This window comes from Apostichopus japonicus, chromosome 5 (assembly GCF_037975245.1).
Source record: "Apostichopus japonicus isolate 1M-3 chromosome 5, ASM3797524v1, whole genome shotgun sequence".
NCBI lineage: Eukaryota > Metazoa > Echinodermata > Holothuroidea > Aspidochirotida > Stichopodidae > Apostichopus > Apostichopus japonicus.
Window position 1 is genome coordinate 24,344,115 of NC_092565.1, and position 17,066 is coordinate 24,361,180.

The 17,066-nt window shown below is 36.0% G+C and overlaps 1 protein-coding gene across 5 annotated transcripts in view; it reads left to right on the plus strand.

Moving 5' to 3' along the window:
- The window catches only part of LOC139968144 (QRFP-like peptide receptor), a 74,332-nt gene that overhangs the window by 22,235 nt on the left and 35,031 nt on the right, over positions 1–17,066 (plus strand). Inside the window, exons 1-2 of one of the 5 annotated variants that reach the window (XR_011793231.1) lie at positions 13,452–13,763; positions 14,224–15,901. The exons of 2 other annotated variants lie outside the window; for them this stretch is intronic. The gene's annotated coding sequence lies outside the window, so the exon portion shown is untranslated. Of the gene's footprint in view, positions 1–2,582; positions 2,658–13,451; positions 13,764–14,223; positions 15,902–17,066 lie in introns of those variants that run through there. 2 more of the 5 variants (XM_071972538.1, XM_071972540.1) reach the window with 2 other exon arrangements.

Genomic DNA, 17,066 nt, shown 5'->3' on the forward strand with positions numbered 1-17,066 from the left:
TAGTTTTATACCATTTCAAGATAATCAGTTTTCTATAAATATAATTTATAATTGAATTTCATCAAAACCTGAGAAGCAAAACCACATTACCCCCTTACACGTACCAGCCAATAAAACCCAGAGGTGCTTAAAGAACTTTATGCCTTAAAGACGAAGTAAAGACGAAGGCCTACAGTTGTTGTACCATCATGGATTTGATAATAATTTAACCGACGTCCATGCTTGGGTATGGTCAATATTTCATCTCCTTACTGAAGTTATCGCTGTCCTCTGTATTACGTTAAAGACCCTGAATTCACGCTTGTAACTATAGAGGTTAGCGAACATGCATCTACCTATAATCTTTCTACGCCATGTAAACGTCCTACTAAATTGTTTAAATTAAAGCCCATTATATTAATTCCTTCTAATTAATCAATCAAACTAAGGGACAAAGAAGAAGTTAAATTTGAGTATCGAAATTTGATATTGAGTTACACAAACTTAAATAAATATACGGTTTTTAAATATATTTTTAACTTAAGTTAAACTTATGTATACAGCTGATGTACTTTTATACCCTTTAACAGTCAGCAGACATGTGATGTCGGTCTAAGTCCAATGAACATCTGGTTTTCATATTAACATTAACATAATATGTGCGAAATTAGTTCCGTTTTTTATTAATAACAAATCAATCTAAATGTACTTTTGATAAAGTATTACAGAAGTTGATGTCGGTCTACTTAATTTCCTGAATTACGAAAAATGGTTGATAAATCTCGCAACCGCATAAAAAATAACTCACCGTACAGAAACTTGATAAACAAAGTAATAGTTTATAAAGATCTATACCCACACTGTGACCACAAGAATAGTAGGGTGTGGTCACCTATATGTCATGTGTTTGAACAACAAACTTGTACTATTTTTCCTTTTTGAATATTCAATTTCAAAATGTTTAAAACAGATGTCTTTAATAACTAAAATGATATATAAAAAACAGTTACCATGCATGCACGTCACTACAGATGCATTGATTCAAATGTCTTAGCCCCCCCCCCCCACAAATAAAGCCCAGAATAAATAGCTTAGTCCGATTTTATATGCAAATTTGGGTAGGCGCAAATACATATCGTACATTTGTTTTAAGAAAGCGTGGTAGGTCTACCCGCTGCTAATTTGCTATACGTATTCCAAACAACTCTTAACAGTGCAATTCATTATCTTGAGTAGTTAAGGTATTTCTTTATTTCACTAAAATTCAATTAAAATCCAATATTTTGAGTTTTTACAGTTTGTGTTTTACATGTGATTGTAACACTATAAAATGAAAACTCGTCTGATGTACAAACCTAAAATTCGATAGGCCCTGTTTTTTCTGTTTAAGGAGTTTGAGTAAGTATATCCCTTCCCCATAATCCCTTTTTAGATACCATGCCGCCAAAAATACACTTTTTGCTCATCTGGAAATGTAGACACAGATATCAGTATTTTTGTTATTAATACTATATGAAATTATGCAAACGAACAAAACCAACTGTCTCCAATCCCATCCTCTTCCCCTCCCCACCCCACCCCACATATTCCCTCATTTAAATGGTTTTTATATAGGTCAAGGGTGTAATTAGTATGCCAGACTTAACCAAGTATAGACAATAAGACTGGATGTTTCGAATTGATAATAACCTCAGCGGTTAATGGTTACAGCCTTAGACATCTTACGTCGAACTTTATTCCTCTAAATGTTACTACATCATAAGAAAAAGATAAATGTGAGCGTAATATTGCAGATTGAAAAGAGAACAAAAACAAACCAATTAAGACCACGAAAATATGTTTGAATAATAAGATGAAATTAACTATTATTTCTTTCATGATCTGCTTATCACTGTACGTTTCCAGGTTACATGCGTATAGTGTTATTTATATAAAGTATTATGAATTGGTACAATTGTGTAAGTATAAAAACATGATAGATCTGCATGACCTCGTGACCGCCCTTTCGTCTTACCTTATATTGGGCGATAAAAGATTGTGACCATTTCGTGTTATTGTTTTTTGTGTGTGTAGAGAATACATTGGACTATTGCAAGTATAGTAAATATTTCCATATTTATATAAGTATTTAGTGTGCTGACTGTCACATTAGATGAACTTCGAAATAACAAAAGCTTTAAATATACATCTCACATGTAATGTTTCAAGTTTATAATAAACTAACCACCGCCGTTTCGTTAATGCGTTTACCTCGCATTTTCACCCTACTTACTTATACCACAACCGTATAGCATGTCTCAATAATAAATATACTTGACATGTGCGTAAAATATTAAAACGTGTATAGATGCATAGTTAGTTTAATCGACATCAAACCTAGTTACTGACTTGTCTGGTCGATCTGATGAGATTGTCCCGGAAGGACAGAGCGAATCGATACTTATATATACAGTTATGTTGTTATTATTTTAAGTCATTCACCGTGACAGCTCCTTCTGCAGATTGCACCTCCGATCTCTGTCAACCTAATCACACGTGACAGCGTATAGTAGTAGTCTTATATACTGGCAACAATCTCTTTGATACGCACACTTGATTCTCAGATATCATCGTTCGTCACAAGGAGTCTCGGGACTTGTATCGGTATAGGCTAGACTGCTACCTTATACGGAAACACGGTAGGCTCTCAAGGAAATATCGTTGTTTTTTTTTTTTATTATTATTTTTTTTTAAATATTTTTTTATATTACAGTTTATTATCAGTTATTTTGTTATTCAAAACAATAGTCACGATGATTTTATGTTATTGAAATGTTTTCTCTATAAGCAGGAAAAACAACTAATTTTATCACCTTTGTAACTGAGAGACTATCATATTCTCCGTCAATGTTCGTCCGAAAATGTTTAATTAAAAAACAACGCAAAACGTACAGAGCAGGGAAAAGGCAAATTATTTTTATTCAGAAGTTTCAGGGAAGATTCTTGTTTTACTATACAATTGAGAATGAACGAATTGTTTACAAAGTATTCAAGTGTAAAAATAAATAAGAACAACGCCGGTCGTGTATATTAATTTGTCCCTTGATTACATTCATTAGAACCCTTTACCGGACTAACGGCTTAATTATCTTCTGTTTACAACTTTCGGATTTTTTTAGTGCAGATTATATCAATAAAATTTTCAATTCATTTAATTAAATTCAAAGTGTAGTTATTACATTTTAATGTGATATACCGGTAACATGGTGTAGCGAAACCCTCATATCCGATATAATTATAGCTTGTAGTTTATAAATATATTAAATATGCAATGCATATGTTCTTGAAAAGGCGAAGTTTACCTTACATGACTCAGGGAAAGGTTAAGCTCCCCTTTTAGGTTATCCAACCATAAATATCGTTTATTGTTTATTATTTAACCTTTCAATAACCCTTACAAGCACAGGAATGATCAAATATAACTGTTATATGATACATATAGAAAGGAGAGGAACCGATACATGTATATGATACAGAAGTAGGTTAGAGGGGTATTTAGAAGTCTTTGAAACCTTATACCGAGTCCTCAATCAATTCTGATCCCGCACAAAGTAGGGTTCATTCTAATTAAATTTTCCAATGGAATATATGATTAGTTTCTCTTTGTGTTTATTACATAACGCATCTCATACTCGCATACAAAAATATACAATAGTATACAACAGATTGCCAAAGGAGTAGCACGAAGCGGATCGGTAGGTTCACAGACCCCCCAAAGCCCAGGGGTCCCCAAGGGTTGGTGTCCAACATTTTTGAACCATCGGATCACAACTAAATCAGCTTTGCTTTTGCATGAATAACTGAATAAATACCAACATGCCTATGTTTTATGTTTATGTTTTTCTCGTTAAAAATGTATTTGTCCAGTTCCACACTAGATCTAACATGATGACCTTTTCTCTTACGTTTAAATTTATGACTTTAAGCCAAGTGAAATTTAGAGGGGAAAAGGGAGAACGGCCACTGGTCTCACTCTTGAACCGGGGCCATGATAAAACCCTAGCTATACGCAACTGTTATAATTGTAATCAAAGATGTATAACACACATTTTGATGACTCGATAATATCGGGAGTTTTGTATAGAGCAGTTCCGCACGATGGACTAAAATATAGTGAATACAGCAAGAAGAACAAAGAAGAAGGAAAACTACAAAAAATCCAAAAGCTTTGTGGCCGAAACATGTCTTGATCAAGGGCAGTAGAGCCGAGGCGCAGTAGTCACGTGCCATTACCAAGTCAGTTGTATATAGTAAAAAAACACACAGAAGTGTCCACTTTCATAGAGTAAAAGTTCACTTTTGAAGGTACTCCTTCAATTTTTGTAATTAATAAGTGCCCTTTTAGTTTTGTTAAAAAAGTGGCCTATTGTTGTAATAAAAAACCTTTTTATTATGTTCAGTAAGTGCCCCTTTGCCGAGAAATTAGGAGACAAAATACACCATTTAGAAAATGTCATAATTTGGGAAAACGTTCAAAACTGTAATGTGTGGTATATAATTCGGAGTCCCACCCCCCCCCCCTCGATGCTTGTTACCGCAGAGTGAATCCATCTTCCCCATTCTATTGTCACGTTACATGAATAAGTTGTTACTTAAACACATACCTTACAATCGAAAAAAGCTTCCAGAAAATTTACCGCACTGAAACTGTTAAAAGTACTATGAATGGAATAACAGTGATTGAATAAAGATGAAAAAAAAAACAACACCATGGGAATATGATTCAACATCCTGATATAAAGTAAACAATCTGCCTTAAGTAAATAAGGATAATGACTTGGCCCCCTGTAAAAAAGTAAAATGAAAACAATAGAAAGATTTGTGAGCTGACATTCAAAACAAATTAAGATTTGAAAAGTAACGGATGTTCTTGTTTGTAATTAGCTACATGGAAGGACTTCTTTTTTTTTAATTATAAATTTAAAGAAAGTGACGTACGAACGTAGATTGTGTCTTTCTGTTTTTGTTGTTAGCATAACCTGCTAATATATCACATTCACAAGCACAAGATTAGTCGAAAGTAATTGAAAGCAGTTTTGCCTCAACTGACCTGATTATATCGTCTGTCAGGGTTTTATATAGGCTGTCGACCTTGTGGGTTTCCTTTCGATGTTTTGGGAAAAGTCCTTTGTATTGCGGCAAAAGTAAACAACAGCCTTGGCAGGTGGTCATTTTCCCGGTCCAGAAATGCTAGCAGAACTGTGTTACATACATTTATCATTAATATTTACACTCGTAGATTACATTGACTGTAACTCTCCAAGCTTTCGTATACTGTTCTAGTTTTTTGGGTTTGACCCTCTTCAAAAAAAAATCTGTCGAATAATTTGTTACCTCCAGTAAAGTACAAAAACGACATCCCTTTGTTACATGAGTACGAGTTGGTTACGAGTAAAAGGCTCTAAGCATAAGTGCGATTTCTTAGTCTTGCAATAGAGTACTATAAATAAAGCCTTTCGTTAGCTATCCCCAAGTACGAATAACGAGTACAATTCCTGAGGACGAATAAGAGTACATGCAACTGTGACGTCACGGACTGAACATTAAACACCGGAATGTCTGCTGTTTGTTTTGAAAATATAGCAAACTTTATCCAAGCATTAAACATCCTTTGTGTCATTAATGTGACAAACTGTGACAAACATATACGTATGGCTCATATGTTGTGTTTGGAGGTGGTAAAAGTTAATGTTAAAGCTGAACCGGATGCTTTAAGGATAACCAACCGACAAGGTCGAATATTGGTACTGTGCATGTCGGGAAGGAAGTTATTGAATATTGTGTGATGTTACAATCTTCCATGTTGGATATTTTGGAACGATAAAAAACGTGTTTTTTTGTAAACAAATACCGGAATTTTATGATTTAAATATCAATTTAACTGAAATATCTGAGTTCATAGTCACATTTTGGTATAGTTATGATCCATAATGTAGAGATTCCGACACTCTTTGCTATTCTAGCCTATATTAGCCTGCGGTTTATCCAATCCAGTTTATAGCTCCATGATCCAATGCGGTAGCCCGAGGTCCATAATACCTCTCTCGTGTCATCAGTGCTGTATAAATGTCAATGTCGTTGTGGGTCTTTACTTGGGTTTAGAAGTTTCAACAGATGTATGATTTGGTTATATTTAAGATACAAATATAATAGGTTCTATGTATCGAGAAAATTTTAAGTGAGAAACACGAAAGATTGATTTTCTCCGAGAGAAAAAAAAATCCAATCTGAAGAAGCTTCTTGAACAAACATTGCAAAGTCTGTGGATTTATATGTTATTCCTCTTTTCCTGTGAAAAAAATCTCTTTTTTCCTGTATTCAACAACAATTCAACTTCCTTTCCCTAATTTCAGGGGGAAATGGATAACGAACTAACAAAACACAATAATAACCGGAGATGATTCTTATGATGCATTGTGTTCACATAAATCACCTTCTTGTATAATTGACCATAAGAAACATGCACGCACTGTAATATAAAAGAATGGAAAGTGGCGGGAAAAAGAAGGGAAAAATTGCTCTTAGTATCGACACATATATGAACAATGACACTGTAATTTGTCTAGCTGTTTTAGGCAGGCTTATTTTCTTACCCATATACATAAAGGATTTCTGGTGCCGTTTTACCTATGTCATTCTGTCACAGACTCGCGTAACAGTTTATTAAAATTGTTATAGAAGCCGCATATATAAATCCTACACACTTAAATGCGCATCAGTGCAGCTGTTCGCCCTGATTATGGGTGAAATACACTTGATAAAAACATGTTATACCACAAACGGTCACGTGCTGAGAGACTTACTCTGACAAGAAGAAGCTATCTACTGGAGATGATTTGTAATATTGAAAGCACTGACCAGAAGGTAAATTGACCCATGGTCACATGGGAGTTGTCTTTATAGCTCTCACGAACGTCACAAACTTTTATTTAAACTGGGACGTTTTGAAGATAAGTTTAATGAACCCATGCATGGCAACACTTTTTTATAGTGTCTTATAGCTTATCACTCCTCCTCAGCCAGTACAACAATATTCCCTCTCCTGCATTCTTAATTTGTGACTAATAACCGATGTTAATAGCTAGAGTAAACAATTTATATATTTATTCTTCATATGTTAATCTTGCATTTGAGGGTATTTACAACCTTATAACTCCGGTCAAAATATAAACTACATTGACCTAGATAATCTTTAGATCAATAGGGTAATCCTAATAGGGTAATGACCCCTTATGTCAGCTTAGTGGTTTGCGTTAGCCAATCATCCTATATGTATAATAAAGCCAAAGCAACGCCACAGAGTCTGTGAATATGTCACAGTGAAATTGATTTAGCTGGTCACAAATATGGCGTTATGGACTTCCTTAACATTTCTCTTCATCTGATTTCATGCAGTGTTATATTTGGTAGTTGAGACAATGACACGAGTGTATTCCATTCCGTCCGAAGATGTAACATGATAATATCTCTGTAAATGTATTGATTATCAGACAATGGGTGACTAATAACATTCATGAGTAACTGATAATCTCAACGACTATTACATACATACATACATACACCCATACATACATACATACTTTTATAAAGCGCAAACTCCATATGATCAAGTCAATCAATCTGTCAGTCAGTCACTTAATCAATCGGTCAGTCAATGACGTCAGTATATACAGTCGTTAGGCAAACCGCCAATCAATGATTACATCAATAAGCGGGTAGGCCCCTCAGCCAGTCGGCCCCTCAGCCAGTCGGCCCCTCAGCCAGTCGGCCCCTCAGCCAGTCGACCCATCAGCCAGTCGGCCCTTCAGTCAGTCGGCCCCTCAGCCAGTCGACCCATCAGCCAGTCGGCCCCTCAGCCAGTCGGCCCTTCAGCCAGTCGACCCATCAGCCAGTCGGCCCCTCAACCAATCGGCCGGTCAGCCAGTAATCGTATCAGTACGCCAGTCAGGCAACCAATCAGTCAGTCATACCGTCTATCTTTCAGTCAGTCAATCAGCTTGTCATGAGTTAGTCTGATCATGGAGCTATAAACTGGGATAGCTCCATTGTCTGATATTCTGTAGTCAGTGAGTTGATCAGCTCCCAGTAAGTCAGTTAGCCTATCCGCAATTAAGCCACTCTGTTGTACAGTCAGTCTGTTTGTCAGTGAGATCACACTACTAATACGTTTTCCCGTTGATTGGTATAGTAGAAGTAGGCTACAGCATATACTAAAATCACTGAGTAAACACTTATTCCCGTTCCGTTGGTTGCACATTTTCGTTTCAGTAGCATGCGACTGACTAGGTTAGTATTAACACAAATCAATCAACTTGTGATACGACATGACGTACCGTCCCTCGTCATCAATTGGACGATGTTATTTGAGCAATGTAAGCCTACGGTTAATATCCACCAGGACTAAACATGCACGTATTGCCCTGCTTTCATGTGAGAACCATTGGATTTAATTAGGCGGGATTTTGAACCAGCTGCTATGGATGTATAGGCTCAATTAAGCGAAGCCTACCGCGTCTGTTCAGTGTAACACTTGTCTACGAGTCATAATGGGAACATTGACTCCACTTAGGTTTCATTAAGTAAATACCAATTCATCTCGGAGGGTAGCCAGGGGGTAAGCGTTGGTGTTAAGACAAGTGCTTTTGTTGTTTATGATTCATATAGTAGAAAGTTGTAAGAATGTGATACAAATGTTTTGAATTCCCATGAATATGACCCCTCCCTGTTCAACTTCAACCAACATACATTCTGACCTCCTTTACCTTCTTTTGACCAAATATTCATTGGTTCTCTCAAATATTCCAAGATTTGTGTATTCGCTGAATATATAAACCTGTGGTCAGAGGTACAAAGAGCCTTTTTGCACTTTTTACCTTATGGCAAAGAGAATTCAAGTTTCTTTATCCTACATTTCCCCAACACCACCATATTTTGCCGGACCCTCTAATTGATCCCATTCGCCGGGCTATATACACCTTACCGCCCCCCCCCCCCCCTCTTACCTCTCGCCAGGCTTGCCTTTGAGTTTGCTTGCTTCATTATTTAAGGGTCAGATTATGGTGGTTAACGACTTTTTTTATGAGCATGGACGGTATAAGGTATGTTTACGCTAAATGAATGTCAATGGACCTCAACTGTTTTTATTTGAGTAACCCAAAATACACCAGTATTGCTGTTAAAATTATTGTAACAATACCTGCTTCCTTAAGTCTGCTGATAATAATATGCAAATGGCGACAATGTTTCGGATAATACCGTGCGTTCAACCAGATCTTATTTTTGTTTGTTGGAAATATTGACAAATGCAAATGATTTCAGGTAAAAGGAAACTGAAAACGTACTTCGGCTGAAATAAAGTGAAATTATATATCCCCGTTTTTTGTTTTGTAAAATCCTTATATCTCAACAACCAGTTAAGAGAATTTCTTGTCAATTTCATATCTTAGTTTAAAATTATTAATGAGCAAATTCAATATTTATAAATTATAATTATCTCGGCGTTGTACGTCATACCTGCATGGTGGTATAAGACCAATACCATGCGATTATATTTATCTGATAGGTGACTGGCATACCTATGAGCAGATAGTAATTAACACATTATATTTATCTGATAGGTGACGGGCATACCTATGAACGGATAGTAATTAACACAATATAAACATCAGCTGTGTTTGGTTATTTATAATTTTCAGTTCAACAAATCTTCATTTCTCGGGGGTACCATTAACGCGATTTCTATTTTTGAAATTTAATGACACGATTAGGCCAAGTTCGATTTGTTTAGTTTTTGGAAGGTCTTGACCGCGGATAGGTTTCTAAATTAATAATTGCGATTACGAAAGTCAGAATCACTGATATTAAAAAAGATGGCGAAAGCTTGTTTTCCTAGTCCTTAAAATATCAAGTCCAACCAATGACATTTATTGTTGATACGTTTATAAAACAACTAACGTGCCAAGAGCTTCTTGAAGTCATTTAGGTCAAACATTCATTCTCCCACAGAAAGTTCAGATGTCGCTATGCCGATCCATATGTTTCAAACTGAGATCCCAACCATCACTGTTTCTATTATTAATACTTTTTGATTGTATGGTTTTAATTTTTTTTTATATGTAAAGCGAAAGAGATTTCGTTCATTTTGTAAAGTACATTTCGGAGGAAAGTTGTAATTATAAATTGTTCTTTTGCTGACGAAAACTTGGTGGATTAATTTTGTCGAATCATTTTACAGAAAGTTGGTGGTTTCTCCAATCCCCCTCTCCATATCACAGTCGCATACCCCATTACCTATATGCCCCCTCCCCACCCACCCCTCTCGATTCAACCGTCTCTGTTTCCTCCCCTGTTGTTTAGGGAAAGTCACTCATGGGAGTCATGACATATATTTGGTAAGAAAACCAAAAGCTAAATCACCGAAATGTATACTTTCAAGAACAGTGCTATTACATCGGAACTATAATGACAGTGTGTTTATGCTGATAGTTTGGCTATAGTGTTGTATCACACTTACAATAAACATAATCTTTATTCTTAGCATGGAACAGCTTTCTTTCACTTGATGTGAGTTGAAAAACTGAAAGCCCGAAAATGATGCAGTAAGTACTAGCTTCATCACCACTCACGATTATTTCAAATAACGGTCAACATTGGATAATATTTCTTTATATGTTTTTTTCTATGCAAGGGATACTAACATGCAGATGTGATTAACATAGCGACATTATCTAGGGAGTGTCTTAGTTTGATGAATCGCCTGCCTTAAGGTAATAAAACATACAGCACCAAAATATATAAAATGATATCTGGCTGTACTATGCACATCTCCGTATATATCATTTACCGATATACATATATACCATGCTACAGGATTTGAGATTATGCAAGAAACAGTATCGTGTTCCTGTTTGTGCTTACATCTCCGTATATATCATTTACCGATATACATATATACCATGCTACAGGATTTGAGATTATGCAAGAAAGAGTATCGTGTTCCTGCATGTTTGTGCTTACATCTCCGTTATATCATTTACCGATATACATAATTATATACCATGCTACAGGATTGAGATTATGCAAGAAAGAGTATCGTGTTCCTGTTTGTGCTTACATCTCCGTATATATCATTTACCGATATACATATATACCATGCTACAGGATTTGAGATTATGCAAGAAAGAGTATCGTGTTCCTGTTTGTGCTTACATCTCCGTATATATCATTTACCGATATACATATATACCATGCTACAGGATTTGAGATTATGCAAGAAAGAGTATCGTGTTCCTGTTTGTGCTTACATCTCCGTATATATCATTTACCGATATACATATATACCATGCTACAGGATTTGAGATTATGCAAGAAAGAGTATCGTGTTCCTGTTTGTGCTTACATCTCCGTATATATCATTTACCGATATACATATATACCATGCTACAGGATTGAGATTATGCAAGAAAGAGTATCGTGTTCCTGTTTGTGCTTACATCTCCGTATATATCATTTACCGATATACATATATACCATGCTACAGGATTTGAGATTATGCAAGAAAGAGTATCGTGTTCCTGTTTGTGCTTACATCTCCGTATATATCATTTACCGATTTACATATATACCATGCTACAGGATTTGAGATTATGCAAGAAAGAGTATCGTGTTCCTGTTTGTGCTTACATCTCCGTATATATCATTTACCGATATACATATATACCATGCTACAGGATTTGAGATTATGCAAGAAAGAGTATCGTGTTCCTGTTTGTGCTTACATCTCCGTTATATCATTTACCGATATACATATATACCATGCTACAGGATTGAGATTATGCAAGAAAGAGTATCGTGTTCCTGTTTGTGCTTACATCTCCGTATATATCATTTACCGATTTACATATATACCATGATATGAGACCGGGTCCAGTCGAATGACCATCATGAAATCCTATCCTCCTTTCAAATTTAACACAAGGTTAATTTATATTGATAACTTGATTGAACGCATAATTACAATATCGTGCGCGAAATCACGCAACTGACCAGAAAAAGTGCGTAATTGACCCAAGTGCTATTGGGAGATACCATACAACTCTTCAAGATAGGTTCAAGATTCATTGTGTCAATATAGTGTCTTATAATAGTGATATTTTTAACACATATGTGATATAAGTAACATAAACTGGTGTTGAGAAAAGAAGGGGCAACATGTTACAATGGCTATATAATCAGGGGTTAATCAACGGTCTACCTAGCGTTTATGCAACCCTGTTCATTCATACAAAGCACTCATACAAAGCACTAATTTCCTTCTCAGAATTAAAAATGACCAACAATTGTCTCGAAAGGGCACCCGTTGTTGTTTACTTTTGTTATAGTTTCAAAGTCTCAAAACAACGTTATTGCGCAAATAAAGTAACGATAATGACGATAATTAGGCTGCACATTGAACAACACTTTCGTTCGTTCGGTTACTAGGATCGCTGCTCGCAGGACATTTGAACGTTGCCTCTTTTGCTCAATCGAAGCCTTATAACTAAACGTTACATAACATTAATGTCAGCATAAATGAGGTTATCGTCGTTGCTCGCACCCAATGGTTATTATTAGTCAGGCTGAAAGTTTGCTTGCTCATGAATTTTGGGCATCATTTTTCAAAAGGGTTGTTTACACCGAGATATTTGTTTCCATAATATATTCGATCTGATACATTTGATTTAAATCAGGTTAGGCAGCTGAGCTGGGATCAGGATTAAAAGTTGCCGAGTTTACCGGGCATTATCCATAGATTAATGAACGTTCAGCTGACGACAATTTGCAAATCAGATTGCGCCACTGGTAAGCACAGGACGTCATTTGCTCTGAGATCTATAGGATACACATGTGCAATCTTACCCATCATTTTCTTTGCAGCAGCCGACAAAGAGTATACCTTATTCGCTCTTATCCGATAATATGTCCAATTGCATCAATTATGGGTCGACAAGACTGCCGGTGACAACATGGATGAGCTCTGGTGTTGTAGGAGGGTAGTGGCTACATCCACCAATGATATATTAGTTATTAGATATTTATTGTTGTGATTAAAAACCGATACAAGTCATTTATCTGAAAATGATCCAGCTTCACCCTCTGTCTACCTTCACACCCCAACTCACCCGCACCCCCCCCCCCCCTCAAACCCCACTCACTGCCAATCAGATGTTACCCTCCTACGCCTGTGGACAACGCACATAGTTTCAACGGTGCAGAATGCTAGATATTTCGATAAATGTATAACCATGGAGGTAAAAACAGCCTACATGGTATAACACCTTCCTGTTTAAAGCCACTAGTTGTGTTTCCAATGTATATGAGGTATTTCCTTTTGTTAGAGTGTGTAATGTTGGAGTTATAAAATAGTTTTACATTACTAGCTATAAATTCACCAGGGTTCAAAAGATAGGACCCTGTATAGTGGGAGACCTGTTTTGAATGTCATCAGGTGTCCGTTGGAATGGTTTCAAGTGTCTTATAGGTTCTTGTAGTTCTTTAAGGAACGGAATTTAAGGTTTTAGAAGTGTTTTATTATTGGTGTAGAGGAACTACACGAGTCTATACATACCACAGGACTATGAAACATTATACCTTATCTTGAGAACCATAACAGAATAGTTGAAAAGTAATACAGACCTAATTTTACGAAACTCACGCATTTCTGACGCCACTGGTGTGTGTAGTTTATCTACGCCCCAGGATTCAAGGTAAGAGGCATTATAACAACTATAGATGGGGATTGGCAAAACGGGTGGGGGGTGGGGAAGTGAATGAAGAGGAGGGGGAGGAGGAGGACTTGTTAGTGCAGGAACTCTTCATCGGGACAATCTTAAAGTATTCATATTGTCAATTAAAGTTTTGAATATTAATTTTCGATTCTTTTTATAGGCGGACGGAGTAAAATCATGTCTAATGTGTGATGCTAATATTTCTCCTTGTAAAACTAGGCCTCACAATTAAGGATAAAAAGTCTTAGCGTATAAAAAGGTTAGCGTATAACATTTGGAACAAAATTTTCATTGTTTCCTACAATTAACTAAATATAAGTTAAAATATAAGCAAATTCTCAGCAGTTGATCAACTGGGGCAGAAATATCTTGCAGTTTGCTAAACATTCTGCCAAATTGTAAAATAATACAATTTGAAATGTTTTTTTCTTCTTCAAAGCCATTGCAAAGCAAATAGCGGTCGTTATACATCCATGACTGCACTTTTGAAATAATTGAAGATAAGACAACAAAATCAATACGAAAGGAAAGAAAACACCAAGAAAATTCGATTACTATCAACTTTTCCTGAACTCAAACTGAGCAGAGAGGAGTAAAGAAGGTTAAATCAAGAAACGTGTTGTGTTTATTAATCTTACAAAATCTCCCGTCACTCATTTATAATAATCACAAAATAGATTATTACATTATCAGATTATTTTCACAACATATGTTTATATACTTTAAGAAGATCAAGTTGTCTGAAAGACTCGTTAATTCCGTCAAATCAAATACAAATATTTAGAGTCTATAGGCAATTATTCATCAACGCTTTCAAACATGAATAGTTAACTCATCGGGTCTAACGTTTGTAATTGTCATTAAGAGAATAGGTTAATTATCTCAATAGTAGGGAGGGGGGGGGGGCTACAATTCTGGGCTGATATATTTGTTTACGTAAAAAACACAACAATTACCAACAAGCGAATAAATTGGTACACAAGCCCATATGGATGTTTGTATGTCAGCTGTCTTAACTTTACGTAAACGTAAGCTTGCAACTTGAGCAGGTATACTACTGACTAGTTAGAGGTAACATTTATGTTCCGATTTACATTTACACAAATGAAATGTATTTAAGAAAATGAAAACAATGACAGTTGATTGCTTGTTTGAGTATGACAAGCTGCAGTCAATTACTCATGTTCTTAAAATCACCTTCAATTTTCATTTCTATCTTCTATTAACTAAAATATTTGTGAATATATTGTTGGAATTTATGTAAGAAACTTATTGATCTTTCTTCTATATAAAGCATCATGATAAAGAATTCAGAGAAACTAGTCATACCTCAACATTGGGGCCATCGATATTACTCAACGCCTCAACATATAGTTTATGCTGTAGGCCTATAAATGTTGCACATATGGTATATGCTATATGCCTATAATATAGTGCACAATTAGATATGATGTAGGCCTTTATATGGTGCACATATCGTGAATATAGGAAACATCGAACCGAGAAGCCCTGCTTGTTTGTCTTCGTATAACTTATAACAGTCGAAGAAAGCCAATCTGCCTTGACCTCTTCACCGTGAAAGTTAGATAACTTTCAAGTACCAGGTACAGATTTAAAGCGAAATTTACCAGAGACTCCAAATTGCAAAGCCAAACGCCAAAAGCCAGACGCATACATTTATACTTTCAATGCGGCTTTGGCTTGACCTCCCCCTCTAGTACCTCACCTGGGGTGGGGCTTGACCTCCCCCTCTAGTACCTCACCTGCGGTGGGGAAGAGGAAGAAGGGAGTTGGAAGCCTCAGTAAACATGTGATAGAGTTTGAAGTGGTAGAGTGGATATGGGAGCCGGAGGGGGGGGGGGGTGTATATTAATGCCATTGCACTCGTTCTACAAGTCTCGTATATAAATGCTGATCACATTGTAGGACTTAAAGGAGACACAAACACAAACATGATCACTGCCATCTATCAGAAAGAAACAACTGTAATGAACAACTTGCTCAAATAGCTAAGAAAATTCTTTTTCATTTATTTTATTTTATTGTATCAAGTCTAAATATGACATCATTGTGCTTCAATTGTTATGATTTTCAGTATATTTTTCGTTGATATTGTTGCAATGCTTAGTTTCTGTAATGGAGGAGGGGTGGGGGTGGGGGGGGGGTGGGGGATTCAGCTGGTTACATGACCTAATGATGGCATTGTTTCAGGGTCAAAACAGTTGACATTCCACCTTAAGAATTATGAAAAGAAAAAAGAACGAGAAAAATAAAAGGTTTCATAACAGCTAAAGATGATGGGTAATTGGGTTTGTGTACAATTTAACAAACACTGATTGAAGGAACTCAAATTTTCTTATTACTTGTAATGAAAATGATTAAAAAACTTCATTTTACTTTTGGTTATATCTTTATGTGAGTCTGACTACCAAACACTCTAGTAATCAAACTTTTTGAAAGCCAGGACGGCCCGCGTACATTATTGTCACCGGGTCCACATTTTGCAGTCTTCCATTTTTCATTAAATATATTATGCAAATGAGAAAACAGTTATCTTAAATTTGCAGAGCCTCACCCATTTATTTCCTGGGCTCACTGATTCACCGGGCCGTGAACCCCCACCCCCGGGGTCCTCTCGTCAAGTCTATATAACATTCACATAATATTGCAAATCCCCTCACATGTGTGTTTGTATGATAATTTGTTACGTCTTCTTGGCAAAATCACTAACCCTTCAATTCAGTACATAAAATGTGTCCAACAAATTTGATGCATTGTTTTGCTTTTACTTCGCAAACCAGCTTACGGTATTTTTGTTTTCATTCGTGAATGTGATTTCCCCAGTGGACTAAAATAACAGATTTAAATAACTAGTGCTTCCTTTAACAGGTACACATGCTACCACTATAGGATAAAGTAACAATAACAATGAAACACACAAGACATGCAACAGGCTTTGTTATTGTTTGTTTCACACGGTTTATTCAACTCTGATCGCCATTCAAACAGTCTCAATCAAATTACTTCACTCAATGTGTTATGAATTTTTCTTTTCATTTGCTGCTCTTTATAAAAGATTTAATTTGCCGGTAATTACCATCAACGTGAGTAAATGAGTATATACCAACTTCAGCCAATTTTTTTAAAATTAAAAGTAGACTAGGATATAAGTAATTATACTGTAAACTTTTGCAAGCGAGGTGCAGGTATATAGGGACTTTTATTATGTTTGATTTAAGAGTGTTGTAAGATGTCGTGATATGAATGCAATAGAACACTAAC